The 12,246-nt window shown below is 40.0% G+C and overlaps 1 protein-coding gene across 2 annotated transcripts in view; it reads left to right on the forward strand.

Annotated features, from left to right (window-relative positions):
• The window catches only part of MFSD6 (major facilitator superfamily domain containing 6), a 98,419-nt gene that overhangs the window by 56,402 nt on the left and 29,771 nt on the right, over window positions 1-12,246 (forward strand). The window lies entirely within an intron of this gene.

Here is a 12,246-nt window from a genome sequence, read left to right on the forward strand (position 1 = left end):
GCCTGCAGCAGGCTGAGAACGGGGGGCGCTGGGCGGGCGCGTGGGGTCCCCGGGGGGCCGGAGAGCAGGCGCTGGAAGCCGGGGGGCCGGCCGGGACTGGTCCCTGATGCGGCTCCGAGACTCATTCCGGCAGCTGCTGCTGTATTTCGGGGGCTGGTTTGTTTGCCTGCTTTCACCCTGTCCCGTCCACGCCCTGGCTGCGCGCTCTGGGGCGTCGCCCCGGTGCGACCGGCCTGGCCCCATCATTAGTGCCGGCCGCAGGGAGGCCAGGCTGAGGAGTCCGGTTTGTGTTTGTTTGGTAATGTGGAAGCTCGGCTGCTGCACCACTCGGGCGGGGACTTCCGCAAACGTAACTGCATTGCAAACAAAGGCGCTGCGGAGCTGGTCGTCCGGGGGCTGCCATCGCTCCCCCTGACCTGCACCTGTCCGTCCGGGTGCAAGCTCCCAACACAACCCGCTGCTGTCTTTTTACCCATCTGTGCACCGCTGCCAAGCAAGGTCCTTTTGAATGAGTGATACCCAACTGGCTGAATCACATAGCAAAATGGAGTGAGATTTTGTTTTTACATGTTTCTTTGAAGCATAGTGGAAAGCCTGTATCACAAGTGGCCTTTAAAATAACTAGAAATGAGGATACGGCCCTTCAAATGGGTCAGACTGGAAGAAGGAGAAGATCAAGCATAACTTCTAGGTCCAAATGTTTTCATTAGCAGACTTTTCTGTGCTGCTGGGCCACTGTATTATCTGAGTACATAAAAAAACTGTGTGTGAGTCCTTAAAACATCCTGTGAGGTAGGGAGGTAGCGGGGAATTTATTTTTACTTCTTTGTGTTGTCTTATCCCCACAAAGGGTTAGAAGATATGGAAAAATAAATAACAGAAATAGAATTGAGAGAGAATGTGTCTTGCTCAAGGTCACTCAGGATGTCTGTGGCTGAGCTAGCAATCAATCCCTTCTCTCCTGAGAACTAGTTCAGTGTTTTAAACTCCATTCCATTTTTCTTCTCCTTGAGCTAGAATGGTGGGATAAAAGATTCTTGACGTTGGGGAGAATGGGTCAGAGCTTGGATGGAAGAGGGTTTTGAATTTAAGGGAGTAACAGGGTTTTCCCCGATTACTTATTGGGTAAATTAGAGGTTCAGTTGTAGTGTTTTTATTCAATGGTATGTGTACTACATGTGATGATGAGATGGGGAAAATTCTTGTTAATAGTGCAGGAGGATTTGAGAAATACCTTGGGAGTTTTTCCTTCAATCTTAAGTATTAGGAAGGTGATAGTCATCATACTTGCCAAACTTCTTTCCTACTTAGTGCAGTGCTCTTCCTTCCGTCCCTTACACTTACAGTGCCTCTTGTCTAACACTCAGAAAAATGGGAGGAAGAGGAGTATTTGCTTGCTTACATTTTTATTGGGAGATGTTTAGGTATTCCTCAGATTGAATCCTCTCTCATTGTTCTTTCCTGATATCTCTGAGATTGTCAATCAGAAAGGCCAAAAATATTGAAAGAACCAGACATGTTCACATTTAACCTAATTCTCCAGGTCCTTTATGAGAATGTGAATGTTTTAGCACACACGCTTCTTTTTGGGGAACCCGGTCACATCCCATCTTTCCTCTCAGTTCAAATCTTTGGCATCTGCTGTGATTATAACCTCCATATGCTATAACCTCCATAGCATACTAGCCTCAAGAAATGTCTACACTACAGAGAAGGTCGAAGCTGCTGATGTCGATCTTCCAGGGTTCAAATTAGCGGGGCTAGTTAAGACAGCTAATTTGAACTGAGAGGGGCACTCCAGTCAATGCTGGTAGTCCTGCTTCCATGAGGAGTAAGGAAAGTTGAAGGAGGAGTGTTTTCCCTTCAACTTCCTGCAGTATGGATACCGCCAAAAGGTGAGTTAAGATACTTTGACTTCACCTATGTAATTTACATAGCTGAAGTTGCGTATCTTAATTTGACCTTATCCTGTAGTGTAGATACACCCTCATTGTCTAGAAATTGCAATAACACAGTATTCAGTGTTGTGGGTGAGGTCTAACTACAGTCTGTGATAACTGAGTCATTTCATGCCAAATTAATGCTTCCCAGTTGACCATCCAGATTTTGATGGAATGTACTGTGCTAATAGTTCACGTTTCATTGGAAGCATTGGCTAAATGCCAAGTTTCCTCTGAAACATCTTCAGAGGAATTGTCACTTCCTATCCAGTGGTAGGGTATCTAGCTAAACATGATGCTCTCGCTTGCAGATTTTCAGGTTTTGTATATATATATTTTTTAAATTAAAATCTAAATGAACTAACCTCTTGATCAGTGGGAACTTTTTATTTACTACTTTGTTCATACTCTTGCATGTTTCATTTATCAGCATAGCTATGGGCATATATAGTATAGGTTGTATCTCCCTGGTCCAGTACCTTTTGGGACCTGATCAGTTCTGAACCAGGGAATCTTCCAGACCAGAGGAGGTCAGTACTACGGATGTAAAACTGCGGTTAAAAATGTAACCATGTAATCACTAAAAATCATAAAGGTTACACACACTATGAACTCTGAAGTGTACAGCTTATTTAAGCTTTATACAGCAGTGTTTATAGCCCTCCTGGGGAGCCAGCATGTAACCTGTGGGGGGTGGACGGGCAGGCCTGCCATGGACAGAGGTTGCTTCTGTGGGCCCTGCACGGGGCTGCTCGAGCCCCTACTGGTTAACCAGAACCAATAAGCCTCACCTTTTAAGGGTCAGGCTAATCAGCTATCCTTTTACACCCCTAGTCTCTGCTGGCCCATCTGTTGCTGCCGGATATAGGGCTCCACTCTGGCAGCAGCAGAGAGGCTAGCATTGACCAAGAAGGGATTGGGGGGGTGGCACTTAGGGGAAGATGCAGGATGGTTGTGGAGCTCTTCTCCTGAAGGCCAGGAATGAAGCCCTGTGGAAGTGCACCGAGCTCTGCAGCCACTAGGCTGCACTCCTGTCCCCTGCCACTGACTGTGGGACTGTGCTTCTGGCTCCACCACCACCCTGCCTCTTCCTGAGCGTCCCCTCCATCCCACTCCTCTGAGCTATTTACGGTGCCTTGGAAGCTCTGGAAGGGTGGAGGGAGTTGCTGAGCACCCAGGCCCAGCTTGTACCCATGAGTGTTCCAGTCCAGGGGTACTCATGGAGAAACTGGACCACAGAGGTTGCCAGACAAAGGAAGTTCAGACTATGGAGGTCCAACCTGTCAATGAGCTTACCTCACAAACCCAGCAGAAGTTCAATATTTATCTGTGTGAAGTGTTTGCTGCTAGGTATAGAGTTTTTAAGACCTAGTTTTGTGTTAGCCGCATCATAACATGTAACTACTGGTAGTTTTAAAATGTAAATTACATATGTTAAATCCATGTAATTTTCACTATCACATTATATAACCTGTTAAAGATTAGTTCAATTTTGGATTTAAACTTTTTAGCAAAAAATCTTTCCATTCTCAGTTGGGCCAAAACAAGTCTCTTATGAAAGTGAGTGGAGAAAATATTAGCAGTTAAAAATCATTGGTGTTCCAGAGGAACTGATAAAGGCTCTTTGTGATGGCAATGCTAGCCTCTCTTGAACATAGTTTAGTCTAGATGTATAATAAATACAGGATCTTCAGGGGGTAGCCGAGTTAGTCTTACAGAAAAAAACAACAAATGATCTGGTAGCACTTTATAGACTAACAAAACATGTAGATGGTATCATGAGCTTTCGTGGGCACAGCCCACTTCTTCAGATGACCGGAGTATGAGTAGGGGATATGAAAACTCAAAATAAATAGGCAAGGGAAAGGAGAGGGGGGAGAAAAAGAAAGGGGAGTGTGAGACAGGGCATCATTAAGTATCTGAAGAATGGGTACTTACACCTAAGCAGATCAAAGTAAATAGGGTCTGACTGCCTACTTGCATCTTGTGCAGTCATTTACATGGACAAAGTGAGTGTAAAATGTTACCAAACCAGAAGGGTAGCATGTCACATCCACTTTGCTCAGGTGTAAATAAATATACAGGATGGTAAGCAGTGGAGAATGTATTTTTACGTCTTTGTTGTGTTGTCTTAATCCCCCAAAAGCATTAGAGGATTTAGATAATTAAATAACACCAAAGGCAGCCTCTGATCCAGAAGGCTAGCAATCAAATGATTTCTAAATACTAAAGAGATTAATCAAAAGAAAGGTGGAGCAGAGGAAGAATGAGACAGGGTGTTTGCATGAGTAGTAGTTACAGAGGTCTTGGGAGTTTCAGGTGGTCAACAGTGTAAGCAATGCTAGTGATTTGTAGGGACTCCACATCAAAGGTACCTTTATAAATGGATTGAAAGGAGGATAAAGGGCTGGCTTTTGAATTCTGATATTGGAGAACTGTGAACTTGACTCTGTACTCTATATAGCTGTGCTTGTGGTATGCAAACTGGTGCTGAAGAAATCAAGTTCTGATGGGTATGCTCCTAAAAAGCAATATGAAAGGTCCTGCACATCTGCTTTTGTTTGTAATGTTTAAAGCAGCAAAACATAATACAGATATTATACAGATAATCAGATATACAGAGCATAATCCTAGAAAGATCTTGCATATGTAATTTTGTTAAAGGGCACAATCCCATGGTAGTCAATATAGGACTAAATGTTAGTTGTAGAATCAGCCCTCTTATTCTGGTGTTTCGATGGCAAAATACCCAGCAGCTTTAATAGAAACATGGATTTGGCCAATAATACTGCATTTGCTAATATTCTCTCATTTGCCTGATGTTTGAAACACATTGTATTGTCAGGATTTTGTGAGGTGAAGTTAACATCATTACCTTTGTAGCTCAACACTAGAAACCACTTCTGAATGCCTTACATAGGTTCATGCACTGTTTTATTGGCCTTGATGGCTCACAGTAAATATTTTAGTATCTGTTATGAGAGAAGTACAAAACTTTAAGCATGACACAGATGCATCTTCAACTGTAGCACTGGGGTATTTCTATAAACCGTGAATAGCAAGATATCGAGTAAATGTTGTGAAGTATTGTTTTAGAAGAATGAGTGACTGAACACTTGAAAATCTTCTAATAGGAAAGTTTCTTGTGAAATTTCTCTTTGATGGCAAACTTGCTTTATTGGCCAAGTTTAATGAAAATTGGAGAGGGCTAAATAGAAACTTGATGCCATATTGATAATTTGACATGGAAGGCCTTACTGAAACTCTTCTGATTTATCAGCCCATGCAGACTGCAATCCAATCTGCTCTTTTTTTACAGCTACATATGGGTTTGAAGGTGTTAGATAAAGCTTCCTGTTTTGGGTACTTCATTCTCAGATTTGTTAGTTTTTAGTGTAAATATCATTTTGTGCAAAGTATTGTTGAAGATACTTAACTGATGAAAGTCCTTCTGTAACTGTCTATACTGAGTATATAACAAATTATGGCTTTTGCATTAGATATGCTTAGCCATTTGCATTTAATTTGCTCATTTCAAAGCTCTCTAGAATTATATTGCTTTTTGATTCTCAAGTACACTCAGTTTCTTGTTAAAATCAAGTATTTATTCTGTACTAGCAGTTCTCCTTAAAGTATCAAATCTAATTTGCTGTTGGTATTTCTAGGTGCATGTTTTGGCTTATAAAAACCTTAAGGATATGTCCACGTTGGTGACCAGTCTGTCAGCTGGTCCATTTCAGTGACTTGGGCTCATGATATTGTAAAATTGCAGTGTAGACATTTGGACTTGGACTGGAGGCTGAGTCCTAGGAAACCCAAAGGGAAAGAGGGTCCCAGATCCTGGACTACAACCCAAGCCTGAATGTTGTACACCGCAATTTTATAGTAATAAAGCCTGAGTCAGCTGACATGGGTCAGTTGCAAGAGTTTAACCCCAAAATGGCCTGAGATCAACCTCTGGGCAGCTGCTGCTGTGCCCCTGCTGTACTACTGCACTTATAATCCATGGAGACATTTGAGTTGTGTATTTCTTGATTTAAATCAGATGGGGCGAATGATAGGACACTTTTTTTGAGGGGGTGCCCTTAAATTTTGGCATTTGCTTTGCTATTAGATTTGTTGTCTTCAGCACATGTTGAAAATGCATATGTTTTCTCAGAGTTTTGGCAGGGATGAGTGCAGAGTGAGAATTGAGCTTTTATATATACTTGATCTTTCCTTTTAATTATAGGGATTGATTTGTGGTGCCAGGTTGGGCTGTCTGGAATAGATTGGCTCTGTGTGTTTTACAATTCGTTGAATGATCGTGTTGTTTCAAATATCAGAATGTCTAATGCCAATGTGAATAAGCACCTTTTATTAAATTAAGAATGAATAGGAGTGTTTTAATAAGATAATGTGAAGAAAAATATTTTGCTTTAAGTGTGTAACTTTCCTTGTGTGTGTTATGAATTTTAAAGCCTGCTATTCTCTGCTTGTCCTTTCCAAATAATTTTGCCTGTTACAGTCTTGTGTAGTTGTATGTCACTGTATTCAATAAAAAAAAAACCTAAACTGTAACAAGACATTAGGATACCTCAAAAATATTTCATGTTTTCTGTGATTTTTCTAGATGCCTTGGAAACAGATCAAATTGTTTTTCTCTTATATTTATAAAAATCTTTGAATTTTCATTTGATTCTCAATCATTCTTTAATGTTAAGTAGTAAAATAATTTAAATAAGGTGTCTAGTTAACAAACAGTGGAAAATATTGTGACAGCTGGCTCTTGCCTGCCAAATTGACTAGAGGTTGAACCTCTCTAGTCCAGAACTCTCTGGTCTGGAAACATCTGTAGTCTGGAATGATTTTAGTTAGCCAGATGTCCACTTTTCATGGGTGTGGCCAAGTTTTCCACAGTCCCATAAAGTTAGTTTACACTTACCAGTCCTAGCTCTCTGTGTCTGTTCTGTGTTATTTAGCTTTAATTTAGCCCTAAATGTCTTCTAATAGTCCAGTAAGCAGTGGAAGTGTTGGTATTGCTGCAAGACAATATTGACCTCCTGTGGCCTGGAAAATTCTCTGGTTCGGAGGCGGTCAGGTCCCAAGGGTGCTGGACTAGAGGTTCAACCTGTATAACAAGACACTGAGTTTTGTTTTCTTTAAGGTAATATTAGAAATTAAAGGTAGCACCAGATGCCCACTTACCAGTATTTAATTCTCAGAGCAAAGGGTTGCTTCCCTTTTTCCTTGTATTTAACAGTTATTGTGGAAGGATCATTATGAAGGCTAGATGGTCCTTCTGATTACTCCTATTGTGGCTGATTTTTCGGCAAGAAATAAATGGTTATAGATTTGAATGTCTGATACAAAAACATAAGTAAATGCAGCAGGGGTGGAAAAATAGGAACAGGCTTACAACAGAAGGAATAATTTATTTTTCAAAGCTTTCTTTTATATAACTGATTGCTAATCCTTAACTAAAAAGAAACAATACACAGTCACAAAAGAGAAAGGAAGGATAGGCTTGTAGTTAAAAGGAAATCAATGTATGCTTACGTAAGTAGTCTCAGAGGAAGGGTGGTCTCATAGACTGAATCTGTACATCTATTCTTGGAACAGACAGACTTCCTGTGTGACTTTTAAGCAGGTGGCTTCTTTTCTCTGCATTTGTAATATGGGAAGAATAACTGAGAAATGGTATTATGGAACTTCATGTCTGGGAGGTGTTCAGATGTTGGGGACCTATTAGGGATGTAATAGTGTAGTTGATTAACCGGTAAGCAAAAGTTTATAGGTTAATGCTATAGACTATATGCATTTCTTCCCCCCCACCAGTACACTTTTTAGCAGGCTGACCATCAGCTTGGCTCAGTCCTGCCTCGCACCGGGTTTGGGACCTAACCCCACTCTGCATTTAAAATGTATTAAGAGCCTGTGGTGCACTGGCAGCCTTGTTCAGTTCTGGCTTGTGCTGGTTCCGAGAACTCAGCACCTGATACAGAGGCAGCAGTACAGGGTGACAGGCAGCCAGTCCGTGAGGGAAGCTAGTTTTTAAACTGGCTCCCCTCATGGACCAGCTCCTGCCTAGCACCCCACACTGCTGCCTCTGTATGAGAGGCAGCAGCGCGGAGTGGTGGGGGGTTCCTTGAGAGTGAGACCAGAGTGCACTGGCTGCCAGCTCCATCCCCGGGAATTACAGAATAGTCGAATAACTGATAAGAATTCATGAGGTTAATCGACTATTCAATTAATCAATATTTAACATCCCTAGGACCTACATAAATAGTTCTCCCCTTGTCTCTGAGAGTGATTTTTGGCATTTCAACTTCTGGAAAGTGTGTTTGCCTTGCATATTACAGGGCAAGGTCCCCGTTGGTGATGTCTCATGCACCCCCGTCCCACAGGCAGTCCTTTAACCACTGCAACCAAATTGGAGCACACATGACCTTTGTTAGAGGCTACTTTTCAATTTAACTTTGACACTTGGGTAAGTTGGTAAAAGCAGCTTTGAAATGTATGTTTGTGGTTTCTAGGATGAGGTCATAACGCAGTGTTCAATAGCTCATGACTAAAACCCCACGCTCGTATTACTGTGTTCTTCTAAGGCCTTGTCTTTAGTAGAGTTTTTTGGGCTCTACTTGAATGCCAAATAATTCACGATAGCTAATACATTTGTAAGGAATCTAGTCTGGACATGCACAACTTGTCTGTACCTGGCTACAGATGTTTGTAGTTTGCTCAAGCTTATCCTTGAAACTATAGTCCACACAGTGTCCCTTTCAGACTAAAATCGTGTGGATATGGAAAATGTTTTTACAAAGCAGTACCATTTGTAAAATTGCAATGGTTGATGCAGTTAAATTAACCCTGGAATTGGGAAAGGCTAGGCTATTTCTCTCACTTCCAATTACACAATAACTTAAGAACTGTTTTTGCTGATGCTTACTTAGGTTGATTTCACTGTAGAGCTGCCCAATGATCAAGCTTTCTTCTTTTTATTAGATGCTAGAAAGCCGTAGTTGGAACCATTGTTGCAGGAATTCCAATAAACCTATTTGCTGATTTCCATTGCCCACCACCCCTTTTTTTAAAATTAACACCGCATCTAAAAATTGACTCTGCTCAAAACCTGGAAAATAATCCCGTGAAATTTCTACTAATGCAGATACTGTGTCCTAGTACTGGAGGCTATATAGTGCAATACTAATAGCATGCAGTGAAATATTTACTTTAAAATGTTTGTTTCATGAAATAACCTTTTTACTAAGAAGTTTATGGACAAAATATAGTGGCAATACAGGTATGTAACAAATTTAGAAGGAAATGGATGAAACAGCAGATGTAAAAAAATATAGGGAAAATAGCCAATAACTTCGTATTTTTGAATCCCAACAATATTAAGCAATTGTAAAATATTAGTTATCCATAAACCTAATAAAAATTAACATGCTCTAGGAAACCTAACTCTAAAACCTATTCCAGTTGGAAAGTGAAACTGAAAATAAAAACACAAATTAAGAATCATGTCTGTTGTGTTTAAAAATTCTTTGTATGTTGTAGGGATGTTAAATCGCGTGTGACTAATTGCAAAATGCATTGACTATTCGAATAGTGGATAGGGCGTGTCCGCCTTTGAAGTGTAGAAACTAGGGCTGTTGCTACACTTTAAAGGTGAAAGTGCCACATGGAGCCTGGGATCAGCTGGGGACTGCCTGCTGACCCCAGGCTCTGTGCGGCGCTGCGGCTTTGAAATGCCGGTGTGGGAGCCCAGAGTCAGGGTCCTCTTGGCATTTCAAAGTGGCAGCGCCGTACAAAGTCTGGGATCAGCTGGGGATCTGGGCCCTCTCTCCATGAATTTTTGTCATTCTTTTTTAACCCCATTATTTTTTCAGCATCCACAACATCTTTTTGCAATGAGTCCCACACATTGACTTTGTGATTTCTGTGAAGATGTACTTCCTTTTGTTTGTTTCTAAATACGCTGCCTCTTAATTTCATCAGGTGAGCCGGGGTCCTTGTGTAATGTGAAGAAGTAAATAACATTTCCTTATTCACATTTGTCTCACTAATATTTTATAGACCTCTCTCATATCCCCCATTAATCATGTGTTTTCCAAGCTGGAAAAGTCCCAGTCTTTTTAATCTCTCTCCATATGGAAGCTGGTCAGTACATCTAAATAATTTTTGTTGCCCTTCTGTACAATTTCCATTTCTAATAGACATATTCAAGGTATGGGCATTCCAAGGATTTAGATATACTGGTTTTATAATTATTGCCTGTATAAATCTGTCACTTTCCTAATGGTTCCTAACATTGTCTGAGCTTTTTTTTGACTGCTGCTGCACATGGGGCTGATGTTTTCAGAGAACTATCCACATTGACTCCAAAATTTCTCTTGAGTGATAATACCTATTTTAGATTGTTTTCCCTCATGCATTTCTTTGAATTATCAAGATTGACTTTGACCTGCCTTTTGTTGCCCACCAACCCAGTTTTGTGAGATCCTTGGAGTCAGCTTTGGACTGAACTATCTTGACAAATTTTGTCACCTCATAATTTACCCCTTTTCCCAGATCATTTGACTGTTGAAAAACACTAGTCCCAATACAGATCCCTTGGGGACACAAATATTTACCTCACTCCATTTTGAAAGCTGGCCTTTTATTCCTACTCTTTATTTCCTGACAATTAACAGGTTACTGAACTGTCAGAAGACGTTCTTATACCATGAAAGCTAACTTTGCTTAAAAGCCTTTCTGAATGTACAAGTATGTGATCTAATATCTAATACCTCTGTCCAATACATTGGTATTATTTTCCTTGTACGAAAGCCTTCTTGGTTCTTCCCTAGTAAAATCTTTACAATATTTTAAATCAATTTGCCTGGTTCTGAAATTAGGCTTATCAACCTGTAACTGACAGGATTGCTTCTCAAGCCTTTTTTTTTTAAATATCATCATATAATCTATCCTCCAGTCACCTGGTACAGGAGTCGATTTAAATGGTAGGTTACAGATCACATTTAGTAGTTCTGCTGTTCTGTATCTGAGTTCCTTCAGAACTCCTGGATGAATACTGTATGGTCTTGGTTCCTTATTACTGTTTAATTTTTCAATTTGTTCCAGATTTGTCACCCAAAAATAATGGCTTGGATGTGGGAATCTCCCTCACATCCTCTTCAGTAAAGACCAATACAGTGAATGAATTTAGCTTCTCCATAATGGCCTTATATTCCTTGAGTGCTCCTTTTATAACTTGATCATCCGACATTTCCTCTAATTTCTTTGGCAGGCTGTCTGTGTCTGATGCAGGTATTTTTTTTAAATACCTAGTACACGTTGATTTAATATGGAACAGAACTTAATAAATATCACTGAAATAGAAATACCTGTGAATACTATTAGGTTAGAAAGAAATCTTTTAGACTTCATCCACTTTCAGTTATTGTCCTTAATGTTTGGGATGAAAATTCTAAACTACAATCAGATTATTTAAAGGATAATCTCACTTTATCTCCATCAACAATGAATTTGTCAGAAGGCAAGACTAAGCTACCAGTGTGATTTCCCATCTCCTAATATTTTAGAATCTTATGGGGGCTTCAAATAAGAAATTCAATTTCTTAGAAAATATAAAAGGAATCACTGGAGAAACATGTTCCATAATTCACAGTTTAAAAATTATGACTAGGATTGTCAACATGTAGTCGACTGCTGAGACAGCAGGAGGGTCGGTGGCAGGCAGGAGCCAGTGCTCACAGGGGGCCAGTTTAAAAACTGGCCCCTAATGAGCAACTGCTTCTGCCTGGTGTCTTCTCCCCCCCCCATGTGTAAACAGCTACATGTTTACATGTAGTGGTTACATGTTTACACAGATACCCAATAGCTAACATTCCTAATTATGACACCAATACATTTCAGTGGAACAATTTATCTGTAACCCAAAAGACATTAAAATATCGAATTAAATGTTAAAAATGTTGCTTTTGAATATAAATTGATCCACAATGAAAAGACAAATAAATATGTATTGCTTCAGGCAAGAGAGTCTCTATTAAATATTTAAGTTAAATTGTGTTGTGGCATGTCTTATTCAGAAATGTGCATTGAAATATTTATTTAGAATGAAACATATTTACATTATATAGTTTGCTAATCTATTTTTCCCCTGGTTAAACTTACAAATATTAATGCCACAAAACCTCAAATTAATGCAATATGTCTCCAACCTGGAAGCCAAGAACTAATAGACCGCACTTCTCCATAAAAAAAATGTTTTTTGTTCAATAAGGACAATTACTAATAGCTAACTGCATTATTAAGA

The sequence above is a fragment of the Pelodiscus sinensis genome, chromosome 7 (genome assembly GCF_049634645.1).
Source record: "Pelodiscus sinensis isolate JC-2024 chromosome 7, ASM4963464v1, whole genome shotgun sequence".
In the NCBI taxonomy this organism is placed as follows: Eukaryota; Metazoa; Chordata; order Testudines; family Trionychidae; genus Pelodiscus; species Pelodiscus sinensis.